Source organism: Oryctolagus cuniculus, chromosome 13, assembly GCF_051225735.1.
Source record: "Oryctolagus cuniculus isolate XC-2025 breed Fujian yellow rabbit chromosome 13, ASM5122573v1, whole genome shotgun sequence".
Taxonomy (NCBI): Eukaryota; Metazoa; Chordata; class Mammalia; order Lagomorpha; family Leporidae; genus Oryctolagus; species Oryctolagus cuniculus.
The window spans coordinates 90,834,631-90,853,772 of record NC_142879.1 but is presented as its reverse complement, the minus strand read 5'-3'; the positions used below and the strand labels follow the sequence as shown (position 1 = coordinate 90,853,772).

General features: G+C 40.4%; 1 pseudogene across 1 annotated transcript; it reads right to left on the bottom strand.

The window, feature by feature from the left end:
* LOC149122742 (syntenin-1 pseudogene) lies at nt 1-2,016 on the bottom strand (annotated as a pseudogene). Its single transcript, XR_016219144.1, has one exon. The product of XR_016219144.1 is annotated as a syntenin-1 pseudogene (transcript).
* Between the last annotated feature and the right edge of the window lie 17,126 nt (nt 2,017-19,142).

Sequence of the window (19,142 nt, the reverse complement as noted above, 5' to 3'; positions counted from 1 at the left end):
TTTTTTTCCCTTTATACATATTTAATTAGGATAGGCATAAACCAAAACAGAAAAAATAAAGTGTCACCGTCACTTTTACAGGGAAGAGTCAGGAAAACATTTTAAGATTATCCCAAAGTAGGTAGGTTACATAATGTTAACATTCAGATGCCAAAATTAAGTATTATTCTACTTAATCTACAAATGAAAAGAGGAATCAAAAGTTCATCCTGTTTAGTGTAAGAAATTTTACATTAAATATAGAGCGCTTTGTTTCTCAGGAAGCAGTACTGGCAACTTGGAGAAGAAAGATGTTTCTGTTACACGATGACTAGAAAGTGTCAAATACAACCAAGCAGCTATGCTATAGCTCAGAAAGTACTATTAACCTCTTTTGGGCTAGTGCACATTTCAGTTTAATACAGAACTACATTTTGAGTTTTAGGAAGGCAGCAATAATTATATTTTGGCTTTCGTTCTAGAGCTTAACATAGTTAAGGCGACAGTTGAAGCATATTAGTGAAGGTAGTTAAAATTTAATGACAATCATCATAATCTCTTGCGACCTACATAAACTGTATAATGCTTACATGGAATGAAACCAGCATTACGTAATTGGTGTTTACATACATACAGAGGGAGAAAAAACCTACCAAAGGCAATCACTCTAAATGTACTATCAAGTACATGTTAATGCAGATATACTATAGAACTAAAATGACATGAAGAGCACTACTCATTACCTAGAAGAAAGGTAACTGGTTCTCATACAAAGCTAAGCTGGCATCAATCTCCCTCAACACAATGGCTTAGAAAAGCATCAGGTTTCCAGTAGAGAAACTATTCTAGGAAAGTCAGTCAATCTTGTGAAAGTTTCACAGCTGTAAAACCAGGCTAAGGCTACAACTACCGTGAAGTCTGAGGAGACCAGATGAACCAGTAGATTCCCAGCCATAACTGAGACGGGACGGTCCTCATGCAGCATATGCTCCCTGGCTCCGGGAAAGCTTCGTGTGCATAATACAGGAGTAGTTGAGAAAGGAAACTGGAGACGCTCAGCTGTTTCCATTGTGTGCTAACTGTTAAACTTCAGGGATGGTGTGGTCCATCAGGCTTTTCATGATGCTTGGTGCCATCCGTTTAATAATATGTTCAAAGATAAAAGCAGGCATGATTGTGATGGTAACTGCAGTTCCAGATGTTGACAGTATGTCTGCAATTTGAGAGTCCTTCAATCCAATGACATTCTGGCCGTTGATCTCACAGATGTTATGTTCCGTGAGGAGACCGTTTCTGGCTGCAGAACTGTCTTTCACTATGGATGTTATTTTCCCATTTTTAAAGATAAAGCCAACATGTCCAGTACTGTCCTTATGCATAGTAATTGTCCGCTCAAAAGGCCTGTCACGAATGGTCATTGTAATCTTCTCTCCAAAAGCCTGTTTGAGCACCTTGTGAGCTTTATCGGAACTCCAGCCTGCACAGTTTTCACCATTGATCTGGAGTACCTGGTCGCCAAATCTCAAACCAACCAATGAGGCTGGAGAATTTGCCTGGACTAGCTGAACAAATATACCATTATCTATTGATTTAAGCCTGAGTCCAATTTTTCCATCTTGATCCTTACATAAAATGACTTCACGAATCCCTTGTTTAATTTCTGCTCTGTGAATTCCAACATCATTTCCAGTTACAGGAGCCACCATATAGTTCACACTGGAAGGTCTTGCTACCAACTGCCCCTGAACTGGTGCTCCAGAGACCACTGCCATATTTGCACGTACTTCTTCTTCATTTAAACTCAGGCCCATGTATTGAGAAAGTTCCGGATACAGTTTAGGATAAAGATTTCCATCTTGAGAGATGGGAGCAGAAGCTTCTGACAAAATTGCTGGGTTGGCAGGGTTTGCAGAAAAAGCAGTCTGAGCCTGAATTACTTTGTCTACCTTCAAGTCTTCAAGAGATGGATAGAGAGACATTTTTCCTGAATTATCTAGACCACAAGGACTCGCTCGCCGCCGCCGCCGCCTCGATCACTGATCTATTAAATCTTTATAAGAGCCTAGTGAAAATTGTCGGAAGGTTCTTATGTTTTGGAAGAACACTGAGGCTAAAGGAAATGACTTGTACAAGAAGTAGCTGTCGGTTATAGAGCTAAGACTTGAATTTAGGATACTTTTCATTACATCGTGCTAACTATTGAATTTAGTGAGCTGTAGCACATTCAATTCATGGCCACTTCACCTTGTATTTTTTCTTTTTTAACTGTACTCTTATAAAAAGTTTGTAAAACATATAACTATTAAGCATATTGTAATAGCAAAAGTTCTGATACCAGATATGCTGTTAGAAATACTCTTTAAGAATTTATTAAATGCGGCGGAGCCAAGATGGCGGAATAGTGAGGGCGCGCACCGATAGTCCGGGAAAATTTAGTTTAATAAAAGGGGAGTTACAGTAGCCGCAGAAAAAAGAACCAGGAAAATATTGCAGGGGAAACCCTTCTGGATGAATCGGAGGACCTACTGGGAGAACAAGGTCGCCCACTGCGCGGAAGCCAAGTTGTGGGACCAAGCTGCGGAAGCCCCAGGGTCTGCGTGCCAGTGCTCGAAGGGGAGTGCATGCCACACAGACAACAGCGGGGAGACTTGGGACGCTCAGGGCACCGAGTCCACACATTGGCGCTGGAAGGGGAGGTGAGCTCAATAACCCGAGACATTGGTGGGGAAACGGGGGTCAGAATCTAGAGGGGGGCCGGAAAGTGTAGCAAACTCACTACCGGAAAGAAGGAAAAAAAAAGCTTCGGGGTTTCTCTTCCCCCTAACCTTGCAAAGGTTACAAGGCTGCAAGGCTTGAAGAATTCCCAAGAGACAAAGAGCAGGCCTCCTCTCTGGATTTACATATCAATGGGGGAGAGCTAAGGAACTGAGTCACTACAATTCAGTAGCCTAGGCAACCCAGTGGGAGTCCAGGGGAGCCAAAGACTGGAAGCGAAATACCATCAATTCTGCACGGCCGTGCCATGCGTGTTACTTACCCCCTGAATAAATAAAATACATAAATAAATAAAAAGAGAGAGATTTACCACGCATAACCTGAGGGTGTCACCTTTGCACACCCTTAACCAGGAAGAACCAGGCAGAGCTCTCAGGCTGCACCCATCTCAAGCCTCCAAGGCTCCTCCAACAGCAGGCAGTCCACTTAACACGGACGCAGTATAAAAAAAAAAAACGCACAGTGACGCAAGAAGAATTAACTATGCAGAGTAACAAACACAGAAATAGAGGGAGCAAGATCAACGATGACACTATGATGCCTCCAAATAAACAAAACACCCTAAGCCAAGATTATGAAGATGATGAGATAGAAGAAATGCAAGATACGGATTTCAAAAAATTTATGATAAGAACATTTAGAAGTTTTCAAAAGCAAATCCTTGAACTACAGAAATCCTTAATGGACAAGATTGAAAATCTCTCTCGTGAAAATGAAATTTTAAGGAAGAGTCAAAATGAAACTCAGAAACTAGTAGAACAGGAAAGTGTTATAGTGAAGAGAAATCAAAATGAAATGAAGAGCTCAATAGATCAAATGACAAACACATTAGAAAGCCTGAAAAACAGAATGGGTGAAGCAGAAGAGACAATATCGGACTTAGAAGATAGAGCACAGGAAAACATACAGTCAAACCAAAGAAAAGAAGCGGAAATTAGAAATCTAAAAAATATTGTTGGGAATCTACAGGATACTATTGAAAAAACCAACATTCGAGTTCTAGGAGTTCCTGAAGGCATGGAGAAAGAGAAAGGATTGGAAGGCCTTTTTAGTGAGATACTAGCAGAGAACTTTCCAGGTTTGGAGAAGGACAGAGATATCCTAGTACAGGAAGCTCATAGAACCCCCAATAAACATGACCAAAAGAGATCCACACCATGACACGTGGTAATTAAACTTACCACAGTGAAACATAAAGAAAAGATCCTAAAATGTGCAAGAGAGAAACTTCAGATTACTCTCAGAGGATCTCCAATCAGACTCACAGCAGACTTCTCATCAGAAACACTACAGGCTAGGAGGGAATGGCGAGACATAGCACAGGTGCTAAGAGAGAAAAATTGCCAGCCCAGAATATTATATCCTGCCAAGCTCTCATTTGTGAATGAAGGTGAAATAAAGACCTTTCATAGCAAACAGAAATTGAAAGACTTTGTGGCCACTTGTCCGGGCCTGCAAAAGATACTTAAAGATGTGCTACACTCAGAAACACAGAAACACGGCCATCAATATGAAAGAAGGGAAAGGAAGAACACCTACCAGTAAAAGAGCATGGGAAGCTCAAAGCATATACTAGAAAATATTTCCGGGAAAATGGCAGGGCAAAGTCACTATGTATCAATAGTCACATTGAACATTAATGGTCTGAATTCTTCAGTTAAAAGACACCGTTTGGCTGACTGGCTCAAAGAACACAACCCAACTATTTGTTGCCTACAAGAAACACATCTCTCTAACAAAGAGGCATGCAGACTGAAAGTGAAAGGTTGGAAAAAGATATTCCATGCCAACAGAAACCAAAAAAAAAAAAAAAGCAGGTGTAGCCATATTAATATCAGACAAAATAAACTTTAATACAAAAACTGTTAAGAGAGACAAAGAGGGACACTATATAATGATTAAGGGTTCAATTCAAAAGGAAGATGTAACTATTATAAATGTATATGCACCTAATTACAGGGCACTGGTCTATTTAAAAGATATGTTAAGGGACTTAAAGGGAGACTTAGATTCCAATACAATAGTACTGGGGGACTTCAATACTCCACTCTCAGAAATAGACAGATCATCCGGACAGAAGATCAACAAGGAAACAGCAGATTTAATTGACACTATTGCCCAAATGGATCTAACAGATATCTACAGAACTTTCAACCCTACATCTACAGACTTCACATTCTTCTCAGCAGTGCATGGAACCTTCTCTAGGATTGATCACATACTAGGCCATAAAGCAAGTCTCAGCAAATTTAAAAGAATTAGAATCATACCATGCAGCTTCTCAGACCACAGCGGAATGAAGCTGGAAATTAGCAACTCAGGAAACCCCAGAAAGTATGCAAACACATGGAGACTGAACAACATGCTCCTGAATGAACACTGGGTCATTCAAGAAATCAAAAGAGAAATCAAAAACTTTCTGGAAGTAAATGAAGACAACAACACAACATATCAAAACTTATGGGATACAGCAAAAGCAGTATTGAGAGGCAAATTTATAGCAATAGGTGCCTATATCAAGAAATTGGAAAGGCACCAAATAAATGAGCTTTCAGCGCATCTCAAGGACCTAGAAAAACTGCAGCAAACCAAACCCAAATCTAGTAGGAGAAGAGAAATAATTAAAACCAGAGAAGAAATTAACAGGATTGAATCCAAAAAAACATTACAAAAAATCAGCCAAGCGAGAAGCTGGTTTTTTGAAAAAAATAAACAAAATTGACACCCCATTGGCCCAACTAACTAAAAAAAGAAGAGAAAAGACCCAAATCAATAAAATCAGAGATGAAAAAGGAAACATAACAACAGACACCACAGAAATAAAAAGAATCATCAGAAATTACTACAAGGACCTGTATGCCAGCAAACAGGAAAACCTATCAGAAATGCATAGATTCCTGGACACATGCAATCTACCAAAATTGAACCATGAAGACATAGAAAACCTAAATAGACCCATAACTGAAACAGAAATTGAAACAGTAATAAAGGCCCTCCCAACAAAGAAAAGCCCAGGACCAGATGGATTCACTGCTGAATTCTACCAGACATTTAAAGAAGAACTAACTCCAATTCTTCTCAAACTATTCAGAACAATCGAAAAAGAGGGAATCCTCCCAAATTCTTTCTATGAAGCCAGCATCACCTTAATCCCTAAACCAGAGAAAGATGCAGCACTGAAAGAAAATTACAGACCAATATCCCTGATGAACATAGACGCAAAAATCCTCAATAAAATTCTGGCCAATAGAGTACAGCAACACATCAGGAAAATCATCCACCCAGACCAAGTGGGATTCATCCCTGGTATGCAGGGATGGTTCAACATTCGCAAATCAATCAATGTGATTCACCACATTAACAGACTGCAAAAGAAAAACCATATGATTATCTCAATTGATGCAGAGAAAGCATTTGATAAAATTCAACACCCTTTCATGATGAAAACTCTAAGAAAATTGGGTATAGAAGGAACATTCCTCAATATAATCAAAGCAATTTATAAAAAACCCACAGCCAGCATCCTATTGAATGGGGAAAAGTTGGAAGCATTTCCACTGAAATCTGGCACCAGGCAGGGATGTCCACTCTCACCACTGCTATTTAATATAGTTCTGGAAGTTTTAGCCAGAGCCATCAGACAAGAAAAAGAAATCAAAGGAATACAAATTGAGAAGGAAGAAGTCAAACTATCCCTCTTTGCAGACGATATGATTCTTTACTTAGGGGATCCAAAGAACTCTACTAAGAGACTATTGGAACTCATAGAGGAGTTTGGCAAAGTGGCAGGATATAAAATCAATGCACAAAAATCAACAGCCTTTGTGTACACAAGCAATGCCACGGGTGAGAAAGAACTGCTAAGATCAATCCCATTCACAATAGCTACGAAAACAATGAAATACCTTGGAATAAACTTAACCAAGGACGTTAAAGATCTCTACGATGAAAATTACAAAATCTTAAAGAAAGAAATAGAAGAGGATACCAAGAAATGGAAAAATCTTCCATGCTCATGGATTGGAAGAATCAACATCATCAAAATGTCCATTCTCCCAAAAGCAATTTATAGATTCAATGCAATCCCAATCAAGATACCAAAGACCTTCTTCTCAGATCTAGAAAAAATGATGCTGAAATTCATATGGAGGCACAAGAGACCTCGAATAGCTAAAGCAATCTTGTACAACAAAAACAAAGCCGGAGGCATCACAATACCAGATTTCAGGACATACTACAGGGCAGTTGTAATCAAAACAGCATGGTACTGGTACAGAAACAGATGGATAGACCAATGGAACAGAATGGAAACACCAGAAATCAATCCAAACATCTACAGCCAACTTATATTTGATCAAGGATCTAAAACTAATTCCTGGAGCAAGGACAGTCTATTCAATAAATGGTGCTGGGAAAACTGGATTTCCACGTGCAGAAGCATGAAGCAAGACCCCTACCTTACACCTTACACAAAAATCCACTCAACGTGGATTAAAGACCTAAATCTACGTCCTGACACCATTAAGTTATTAGAGAACATTGGAGAAACCCTTCAAGATATTGGCACAGGCAAAGAATTTCTGGAAAAGACCCGGGAGGCACAGGCAGTCAAAGCCAAAATCAACTATTGGGATTGCAGCAAATGGAGAAGTTTCTGTACTGCAAAAGAAACAGTCAGGAGAGTGAAGAGACAACCGACAGAATGGGAAAAAATATTTGCAAACTATGCAACAGATAAAGGGTTAATAACCAGAATCTACAAAGAGATCAAGAAACTCCACAAAAACAAAACCAACAACCCACTTAAGAGATGGGCCAAGGACTTCAGTAGACATTTTTCAAAAGAGGAAATCCAAATGGCCAACAGGCACATGAAAAAATGTTCAAGATCACTAGCAATCAGGGAAATGCAAATCAAAAGCACAATGAGGTTTCACCTCACCCCGGTTAGAATGGCTCACATACAGAAATCTACCAACAACAGATGCTGGTGAGGATGTGGGGAAAAAGGGACACTAACCCACTGTTGGTGGGAATGCAAACTGGTCAAGCCACTATGGAAATCAGTCTGGAGATTCCTCAGAAACCTGAATATAACGCTCCCGTTCGACCCAGCCATCCCACTCCTTGGAATTTACCCAAAGGAGTTTAAATTGACAAACAAAAAAGCGGTCTGCACCCTAATGTTTATTGCAGCACAATTCACAATAGCCAAGACCTGGAACCAACCTAAATGCCCATCAATGGTAGACTGGATAAAGAAATTATGGGATATGTATTCTTTAGAATACTATACCGCAGTAAGAAACAACGAAATCCAGTCATTTGCAACAAAATGGAGGAATCTGGAACACATCATGCTGAGTGAAGTAAGCCAGTCCCAAAGGGACAAATACCATATGTTCTCCCTGATCGGTGACAACTGACTGAACACCAAAAAGGAAACCTCCTGAAGTGAAATGGACACTATGAGAAATGGTGACTTGATCAGCATAGCCCTGACTGTTAATGGACAACTTAATACATTATCCCTCTTAGTAGTTTTTTTGTCTGTTCTACTTAATATGACTGGTTTAATTCTAATTATCACACAGTTATTCTTAAGTGTTGAAAATTAACTGAAATGTGATCCCTGTTAAACATAAGAGTGGGAATAAGAGAGGGAAGAGATGTATAATTTGGGGCATGCTCGGGCTGACTTGCCCCAATTGGTAGAGTTGGAAACATACCAGGGGATTCCAGTTCAATCCCATCAAGGTGGCATGTGCCAATGCCATCTCACTAGTCCAAGTGATCAATTTCAGTTCACAATTGATCATAATGAAAGGACTAAGAGTCAAAGGGAGCACATAAACAAGTCTAGTACCTGCTAACACTAACCGATAGAATAAATAAAGGGGAGAGTGATCCAACATGGGAAGTGAGATACTCAGCAGACTCATAGAATGGCGGATGTCCTAAATAGCACTCTGGCCTCAGAATCAGCCCTAAAGGCATTCAGATCTGGCTGAAAAGCCCATGAGAGTATTTCAGGCGTGGAAAGCCAAGACACTCTGGCAAAAGATCTCTGTGAGTGAGATCCCAGTGGAAAGAACAGGTCTTCAAAGAGGGAGGTGCCTTTCTCTGAAGGGAGGAGAGAACCTCCACTTTGACTATGACCGTGTCTAAACAAGATAAGAGTCGGAGAACTCAAGGGGCTTCCATAGCCTTGGAAACTCATGACTGGTGCATAGGGAGATTACTGATGCCATAGACAGGAGTGTCAATTTGTAAAGTCAACAACAGGAGTCACTGTGCACTTACTCCTCATGTAGGATCTCTGTCCTTAATGTGCTGTACACTGAGGCTTAATGCTATAACGAGTACTCAAACAGTATTTTTCACTTTGTGTTTCTATGGGGGTGCAAACGATTGAAATCTTTACTTAATGTACACTAAACTGATCTTCTGTAAAAAAAAAAAGAAATTTTCAATTCCCAACTTGACTCTCACTGGGATTAAACATGACAATAGGTCTGATCTGATTTCATCATCATTTAAAAAAAATCATCTATTATTTTTCACTTTATGTTTCTGTGTGGGAGCAAACTGTTGAAATCCTTACTTAAGGTATACTAAGCTGATCTTCTGTATATTAAGATAATCGAAAATGAATCTTGATGTGAATGGAAGGGGAGAGGGAGTGGAAAAGGGGAGGGTTGTGGGTGGGAGGGACGGTATGGGGGGGGAGCCATTGTAACCCATGAGTCGTACTTTGGAAATTTATATTCACAAAATAAAAGATAAAAAAAAGAATTTATTAAATGCTTACCAATATTGAAATTATAACTTTACTGCTTCTCAGCAGTTTGGTTGAGAGCAAGCAAAATCATAATTTTATCACTTTTTTATACATAGGGAACATCACCAGCTTATTTTGGATTATAAAGAAAAACAAAGCTATGAAATGCTTGAAAAGAGAGATCCAGGTAAGGCTTTTGATAGTAAACTACTCCTAGTGGTTCCACCTTAGATATGATAAGTAAGAAATGTTTTTCAGGGCCAGTGCTGTGGCGCAGCAGGTAAAGCTGCCACCTACAGTGCCAGCATTCCATATGGGTGTCAGTTCAAGTCCTGGCTGCTCCACTTCTGATCCAGCATCAGCTTTGGCCTAGGAAAGCAGTAGAAGATGGCCCAAGTCCTTGGGTCCCTGCTCCCATGTGAGAGACCCAGAGGAAGCTCCTGGCTTCAGAATGGCCCAGCTCTGGCCATTATGGCCAGCTGGGGAGTGAACCAGCAATGGAAGATCTCTGTCTCTCTGCCTCTGCCTCTCTCTAACTCTGCATTTAAATAAATAAATATGGCCGGTTCTGTGGCTCACTAGGCTAATCCTCCGCCTGCGGCTCCGGCACTCTGGGTTCTAGTCCTGATCAGGGCGCCAGATTCTGTCCCGGTTGCTCCTCTTCCAGTCCAGCTCTCTGCTGTGGTCCGGGAAGGCAGTGGAGGATGGCCCAAGTGCCTGGGCCCTGCACCCACGTGGGAGACCAGGAGGAAGCACTTGTCTCCTGGCTTTGGATTGGTGCAGTGCGCAGGCCGTAGCAACCATTTGGGGGGTGAACCAATGGAAAAGGAAGACCTTTCTCTCTGTCTCTCTCTCATCTCTCTCACTGTCCAACTCTGTCAAATAAATTAAAAAAAAAATGTTTTTAATGATTGAATTGCATTTAGTATAGGTGTATTCATTATTTTGAGCAATTTGTATCACTAAAAAGTTACTTGTGTTGTCAAAATAACATGTTATCAGTTATTTTCTTGCCTAAGTATTCAATTAAAATCACAAGGTAGACATTTGATGTAATGGTGAAGATGCTGCTTGGGGTGCCCACATACCATATTGGAGTGCCTGAGTTTGAGTTCCAGCTCCTTTCTCAATTCAGATGCCTGCTAATGAATACCTTGGAGACAGAAGATGATGACTCAAACGGTTACATGCCTGCCACTCAACTAAGAGCAATGGATTGAGTATCTGGTTATCAGATGTAACTCAAAATTTGTAGTTAGTCAATGTATATATTATTTGTTTCTAAACTTTAAAGCATTATAAATACTTAATTTTTTTTGTTTATAATATTTATGTGTGAATTGTATATAATATGCAGAGATAAAATAGAGACCTCCCATCTTCTGGTTCACTCCCTAAATATCTGCAATAGCAGAGTTGGTCAGAAACTGGTCTCCCACATGGATGGCAGGGGCCCAACTCTCTCGATCATCACCTGGTGCCTTCCAGGGTGTACAGTAGCAGGAAGCTAGAATTGGAGGTGTAACCAGAAGTCAAGCACAAGCACTCTGATGTGAGTTGCAGGCACCCCAAGAGGTGTTTTAACTGCCATGCCAAACACTGCCCCTTTTATATACTTGCATTAATTTGAACTTGGGAAATAATACTCTTACTCTGTCACTGATCTTTATTGATCTCTTGTTTTTGAGCTGACTATTCCATATTATAATGTGTGGTAAGAAGACATTCATTGATTATCATATTTTTATTAGTAGTTTAATTTTTAGAGCAGGTTTAGATTCAGAGAAAATTTCAGAGTAAGGCACAGAGATTTCCCATGTGCCCAGTGACTTGCCTGCACACCCAGCTTTCTCTATTATCTTCAATATACTCCATGAAAATGGTGCAGTTTTTACAATTGATGGACCTACCTACCTTCACACTTTATTAATACTCAAAATCCGGGCTGGCGCTGCGGCTTACTAGGCTAATCCTCCGCCTAGCGGCGCCGGCACACCAGGTTCTAGTCCCGATCGGGGCGCCGGATTCTGTCCCGGTTGGCCCTCTTCCAGGCCAGCCCTCTGCTGTGGCCAGGGAGTGCAGTGGAGGATGGCCCAAGTGCTTGGGCCCTGCACCCCATGGGAGACCAGGATAAGCACCTGGCTCCTGGCTCCTGCCATCTGATCAGCGCGGTGCGCCAGCCGCAGCGCGCCGGCCGCGGCGGCCATTGGAGGGTGAACCAACGGCAAAAGGAAGACCTTTCTCTCTGTCTCTCTCTCTCTCACTGTCCACTCTGCCTGTCAAAAAAAAAATACTCAAAATCCATACTTTACATTGGGGCTCAGATTTGGATACATACATGATAATCTATATCCAAATTATGGTATCATTTAGAGATAGTTTCACTGTTCTTAATAATCCTTTGTGCTATGCCTATTCATTCCTCTCTGTCCCCTAAATCCTGAATTCTATTATGTTTTTTAGTATCTCCATAGTTTTGCTGTTCCTAGAATAGCCATATATTTGGAATAATACAATGAGTATCTTTTTAGGTTTCTAAAAGTTTGAGTTCTTTTTTTTAAAAAAAAGATTGACTTATTTATCTGAAAGAGTTACACTGAGAGAGAAGGAGCGGAAAAAAGAGAGAGAGGAATTCCATCCACTGGTTCACTCTCCAGTTGACTGCAATGGCCAGAGCTGCACTGATCTGAAACCAGGAGCTGGGAGCTTCCTCTGGGTCTTCCCATGCGGATGCAGGACCCCAAGCACATGGGCTATCCTTTACTGCTTTCCCAGGCCATAACAGAGAGCTGGATCAGAAGTGGAACAGCTGGGTCTGAACCGTCACCTGTATGGGATACTGGCATTGCAGGTTGCAGCTTTACCCGCTATGCCACAGGGCCGGCCCCAAAAGTTTGTGGTCTAAAATAATTGAGTTTAAAGGGTATTTAATATATCATTTATCCTTTCATTTTCCCTTGTTTTTGCTCATCAGCATAGACACTGATACACGCTTTACTTGTTGACAAAGCATGATTTTGATAAGCATTTACTATATAATGGGGGAGGATTGAGAGAAATTACATCATGCATCATCTTGCTGGACCATCCTGTTGCATGAAATGGGACTGGATGAATCTCTAACAATGGAATGAAACAGTCCCATAAAGGCAGGGTTGCATTTGACAAAACTGACACCACCAAGTCTTTCATTCTTACCCTGCAATTCAAAATGACAGTAGAGAGGGATTGCTATAGATGAGTCAATATGCTCTTCGGTTTTCTACTTCCTGCAAGGGATGACTATGGAGAGGTCTATAATGTTATGACATGGTTGACTTTATTCACTGTATTCTCTGTCATGAGAAATGCAAAGAAAGTCACATGATATGTGTGTGTATGCCTGTGTGCGCATGTGTGTGTGCATGTATGTATTTGCATGCATGCATGAGTATGTGCTTTCCCCAAAATGGAAAAGAATATTTTTTTCTGATTTTAGTAAGAAGGGCAACTCTTGGCACATGTGGTAGCTTGAGTGAGTTGTTTTATTTATACATACACATATGCATAATTTATTTATTTTAAATAGGCAGAGAGATGAGCAAAGACAGAGACATGTTTTCTGACTGCTGGTTCAGTCCCCAAATTCCTGCAACAGATACTGTTTTCTGGTGTTTTTTTTTTTTTTCATTCAATCAAATTTTCTTATTGAAATCCCTTCAACTCCCTTAAATTCTTTGCTACTATTTATTGCTTTTATATTCATTTAAATATTTATGACTCGAGATGTATGTGTTTAAAAGTGTATATATCTGTGTATATATTACATAAAATTCACAATAATAAATGATATTATTCAGTGGAACTGTCACTATTTATAGATATGGTGTCTCCCATTGAATCTGATTATGAAGATGTATCTTGGGATTCTCAGGTACTGTCACTTATGATTTGTAATTGTAAGATTTGAGTAATATTGAAACACAGAAGTGGTGCTTGTTTTTTCTTCCTTTTTTCAAGTATTTGACAGGCAGAGAGACAAAGACAAAACACACAGACAGAACTCCCATGCACCAGTTCCCAGATGTTTGCAAGGGACCGTGCTGGAGCCAGGAATGAGACACTCATCCCAGGTCTCCCTTATGAGTGACAGAGATGCAGCTTCTTGAGCCTTTGCCTACTGCCTCCTTGAGGTTATTTTAGAAAGATGCTATAATCAGGAGTTGGGCCCAAGAATGGAAAGCAGTTACTATCATGATGAGTGCAGTTTTCCTATCTGGCATCTGAAATGCTAGGGCAAATCCATGCCAAGGGTATGGCTTGGCTTTTCTTTCTCACCTCTCTGTATGCTGATTGGGATCCATTTGCTTACATTTCACCATACACTTAGTAATGTGTTCTACATATTGTCCTTCTGCATTAGTCAGCTCTAGAAATCACATGGCTTGTTTCATGTACCTAGTATAACACAGGGTGAGATAACAAGGTCTAGAGCAGATGCAAGATGATCAGCCATGGAATTCCAGAATCTGCCTCTTCAGTGGAGAAAGTTCAAAGCAGCTGATGAAGAACAGTGTGAACACAGATTTTCCTTTCTAAAGTGTATTTGTGGTGATGTGACTAAACTGCTTATGTAGTGGATGCCAACATATTCAGGGTTTTGCTCTGAATCTCCCCTGCATTTTCTATCTAGTCCCTATTCAGTATGTTCCAGTTTTTCCTTACTTCAGTATTCCTCCTTTGTCGTGTTGTTCCCTACTTCCTCTCTTTGTTCATGCTGTCCTGTCAAGACAACTACAAGTTATCCCCCTGGCCTTGGTCTGTCTTTAAAAACATAACTGTATCTGTGCAGCCTTTCCTGGGCCTTTTTCTAGGTTGAACTGATGCTTCTCTCCTTTTTGACCTTACTATGCTTTATTCATTTCACAGTTATAACTATTGAATTTTACTTGTGTGGCTTCGTGTTTAGTTATGTCTACCTTCCCGCTTGAACGTAGGGCAGAATCTGCCTCTTGTTTGTATTTTTGTCTTTTGTTCCGATATTGCCTATGACTTGATGGATGCAGTAAAAGTTGTCTTACGGAGTATGTTTATGAGTGAGTACTTGAGCAACTGAATGTCCTTGCTGAATTTGTGGCTTTTTTTTCTTTTTATAGAAAAGCTTCTCTCCATCACCAAATGAAAAAGTTATTGCTGTTGTCATTTCATGTGCTGCAAGAGAAGAAACAAATAAAAACTCATTAACTGATATTTCTGGAGTCCATAAAGAAAATACAAGTGGTGAGTATATATATATATATATATATATATATATATATATATATATATATATAAACTTTGTGTTTAAATGCTGTTGTATAAATTGAAATGTTTAGATCTGACTATGAAATCTATTTCTTTTGGATGTTTTCCTTTTGCTTTCTGTATGATCAACTTGTCCCTTCTGAAACTGATTCAATCTCCTGAACTAAATTTTCTTGGTATTTTATTTTATTGAAATACTCATGAATGGGGATAGTTTTGAGTATGTATATTTAAATTCACAGTGATCAATGTTCCGATGCATGGATGTTTGACTATATTTTCTAAATATTGTGTCTTCCTTAGGAGAAGAACATGAAGCTATAAAATCTGCTTTGGAATCTGAAGTACTGCCCTTCGTACATGTGTGTGACTTTTAGATATAAACATTGAGTGATTACACAGAAGGCTATTTGATGCTGAGATACAGAGAGAGATGAAAGGCAGGCACTGAGACAGTTTCCATATGCCATTTCATTACTCAAGTTCTTCAATAGCTGAACCAAGACTAGGCCAAAGCCAGGAGCCAGAAATTTATTCCAGGTCTCCCCCGTGGTTAGCATCTAATTGAACCATCACCTGTTGCCTCCCTGAGTCAGCTGTAGCAAGAAGTTTTTTTTTTTATTTTTTTTAGATTTATTTTATTTATTTGAAAGACAGTTACAGAGAGAGGTGGAGAGAGAGAGAGGTCTTCCATCTGCTGGTTCACTCCCCAGATGGCCACAACTGCCAGAGCTGCGCTGATCGGAAGTCAGGAGCCAGGAGCATCCTGTGGGGTCTCCCACGTGGATGCGGGGGCCCAAGGACTTGGGCCGTCCTCTACTGCTTTCCCAGGACATAGCACAGAGCTGGATCAGAAGAGGAGCTGCCGGGATTAGAACTGGCGTCCATATGGGATGCCGGTCCTTCAGGCCAGGACTTTAACCTGTTGGGCCACAGTGCCGGTCCCGCAAGAAGTTTTAACCTGAAAGCAGAGCCCAGAATGGAACCAAGCAACTTTCATGTTGTGTGCAGATGTCTTAACCAGTATCTGAGGAGCCATAACAAATACTTATGAAGTGAATGGCTTGACTTGTTTTTTTTTTTTTTTTTTCACAACTCTTTGTGGCCGTTAGGAATTATTTCCTTACATTGTCATAGTATAATTAGTAATGCATATATTCATAATGTATTATGCTTCATTAGTGTACTTTTTTAAACTTCTATATAATAAATATAAATTTCCAAAGTACAACTTTTGGATTACAATGGCTTTTTCCCCCGCTTACCTCCCTCCCACCAACACCAACCCTCCCATCCCCTGCTCCCTCTCCCATTCCATTTTCATCAAGATTCATTTTCAATTATCTTTATATACAGAAGATCAATTTAGTATATATTAAGTAAAGATTTCAACACTCTTATTTATGATGTCAGTGATCACTCAGGGCTCTTGCCATGAGCTGCCAAGTCTATGGAAGCCTTTTGTGACCACAAGCTCCATCAGTATTTAGTTCTCTTCTCCCTTCAGAGAAAAGTACATCCTTTGATAGCCCCTTAATAATATTTTTAATAGATATTTACTAAGGAAAGTCACAAAATTACCTTATATCCCTCAATGCCTCTCAGATCCATTAATTGTTCTCACTTTTTAATTTGATATTGGAAGGAAATGATTCTGTAGTAACATCGTGGGGGAGAGTAAAAGCTAGCACTCTATCTAAAAGAAGGCAATTAAATAATGAGTTGAGATATATAATTTATAATTACTTATTAAAACTTTTGTTATTAAGGTTGATATTTCAGAAGAGGAATTAGGAAAGAAGGCTGAAAACGAAATTGACCAAGCAGCAAAAGAATCTCAAGGTAAAAAGATTTTCTGTTGAGTAAGATGAAATGTGAATGATTATGTGTTCTCTCTGTATAATTATAAACAAATTAAGGGAGAGCATTATTGTGTATATAAGTAACTTCTTAGGTGGTCATCAGAGAAGATAGTATACTGACAATTACATAAAATTAATTTGGAGAGTTCTCATTGTTAGTCAGAGAGTTTGTTTCAACTATATCTGTGTCAAAGAGAAATGATAACTTTGCCTCAACCAAATAATAGTATTTGGCATAGTAAATTTTTTTTTTTACAGGCAAAGTGGACAGTGAGAGAGAGAGAGGCAGAGAGAAAGGTCTTCCTTTTGCCGTTGGTACACCCTCCAATGGCTGCCGCGGCCAGCGTGCTGCAGCCGGTGCACCACGCTGATCCAAAGGCAGGAGCCAGGTGCTTCTCCTGGTCTCCCATGGGGTGCAGGGCCCAAGCACTTGGGCCATCCTCCACAGCACTCCCAGGCCACAGCAGAGAGCTGGCCTGGAAGAGGGGCAACCGGGACAGACTCCGGTGCCCTGACTGGGACTAGAACCCGGTGTGCCGGCGCCGCTAGGCAGAGGATTAGCCTATTGAGGCGTGGCACCAGCCCCATAGTAAATTATTAACATAATATTATACCAAAAATTCATCTGGGCATGTCAGGAAAAAGATTATTTGTATGAATAATTAATTTTTTTCTAGATTCTCTAAGTGTTATGTTTAAAAACAAAAAATTATTATTTCTATGATAAATGATTTTAATATCAAACCTGTATTTTGTTGGACTATATGAATGTTCAAGATGAAATGTAATACTTATGGTATAGGGTCATGAGCATCACTGTTCTGTTGTATTTTAAAATGGGAATGCTTCTCTTGTGTTACCTGTGATGATTGGCTACCTGAGATAAATATTTCTTGTTATGGTCAGAATATTTTAATTTGACAGGTAGAGTTATAGACAGTGAGAGAGAGAGAGAGAGAGACAGAGAGAAAGATCTTCCTTCCAATGGTTCACATCCCAAATGGCCACTTGGCCAGTGCTACACTGATCCGAAGCCAGGAGCCAGGTGCTTCCTCCTGGTCTCTCATGCGGGTGCAGGGCCCAAGCACTTGGGCCATCCTCCACTGCCCTCCCAGGCCACAGCAGAGAGCTGGACTGGAAGAGGAGCAACCAGGACTAGAACCTGGTGCCCATATGGGATTCTGGCGCTGCAGGCAGAGAATTAACCAAGTGAGCCACAGCGCCAGTCCCCAGAATATATATATATATTTTGACAGCCAGAGTGGACAGTGAGAGAGAGAGACAGAGAGAAAGGTCTTCCTTTTTCCATTGGTTCACCCCTCAGTGGCCGCTGTGGCTGGAGCTATGCTGATCTGAAGCCAGGAGCCAGGTGCTTCCTCCTGGTCTCTCATGCGGGTGCAGGGCCCAAGCACTTGGGCCATCCTCCACTGCCTTCCTGGGCTACAGCAGAGAGCTGGACTGGAAGAGGAGCAGCCGGGACAGAATCCGGCACTCTAACCAGGACTAGAACCCAGTGTGCCGGCACCACAGGCGGATGATTAGCCTATTGAGCTGCGGCACCGGCCAGAATATTTTCTTTTACTCAGATTTTAGTGAATTTTAACCAGCAGTTGAATTAAATTTAATCAATGGACTTAAAAACTTTTAATGTTGTAAAATATCTATAAGATAAAATTTACCATTCTAACTATGCTAAAGTATACAATTCAGTGGCATATTTATATTTATGGTGTTATATCATCACCACTGTACTTATTTTCTCACCCCCCCAAAAAACCCCATTAAGCAACAATTTTCACTTCCTCTCTAACCAGATCCAGGTAATCTCTAATTACTTTCTAGTTTGACAAAATTGCCTCCATGTAATAAAGATTAATGGGACTAGAAAACACATATACATTCCTAACTACGTTAACATCTTTTCTTTTCACATATTGAGCAGTCATTTGCATGAGTCTTCTATGGAGAAATGTCTAAATCCTTTGCCCATTTTGGGGGTAATGTTAAATTAATTGGTGAACTAAAATTGTACATATTTAGTTGTACTATGTTTTGTAGTATGTATGTGTTGTGCACTGTTCAAATCAGGATAAAGATCTACAACTCCTCAACATTAATCATTTTTACGGTGAAAATTTTCAAAATCTTAGGGCCAACATTGTGACACTGGCATGCTGTATGGACACCAGTTTATTTCCAACTGTTCCACTTCTGATCCAGCTCCCAGCTAATGGCCTGGGAAAAGCACCAGAAGATGGCCCAAGAGCTTAGGCCCCTGCCACCCACCTGGGGAGCCCAGGTGAAGCTCCTGGCCCCTAGCTTCAGGCTGGTTCAGGCCTAGCCCAGCCCTTGCCATCATGGCCACTTGAGGAGTGAACCTGCAGTTCAAAGACCTCTCTCTTCCCCCTGCCTCTAATTCTTACTTTCAAGTAAATGTTAGAAAATAATTCAAAATCCATCTT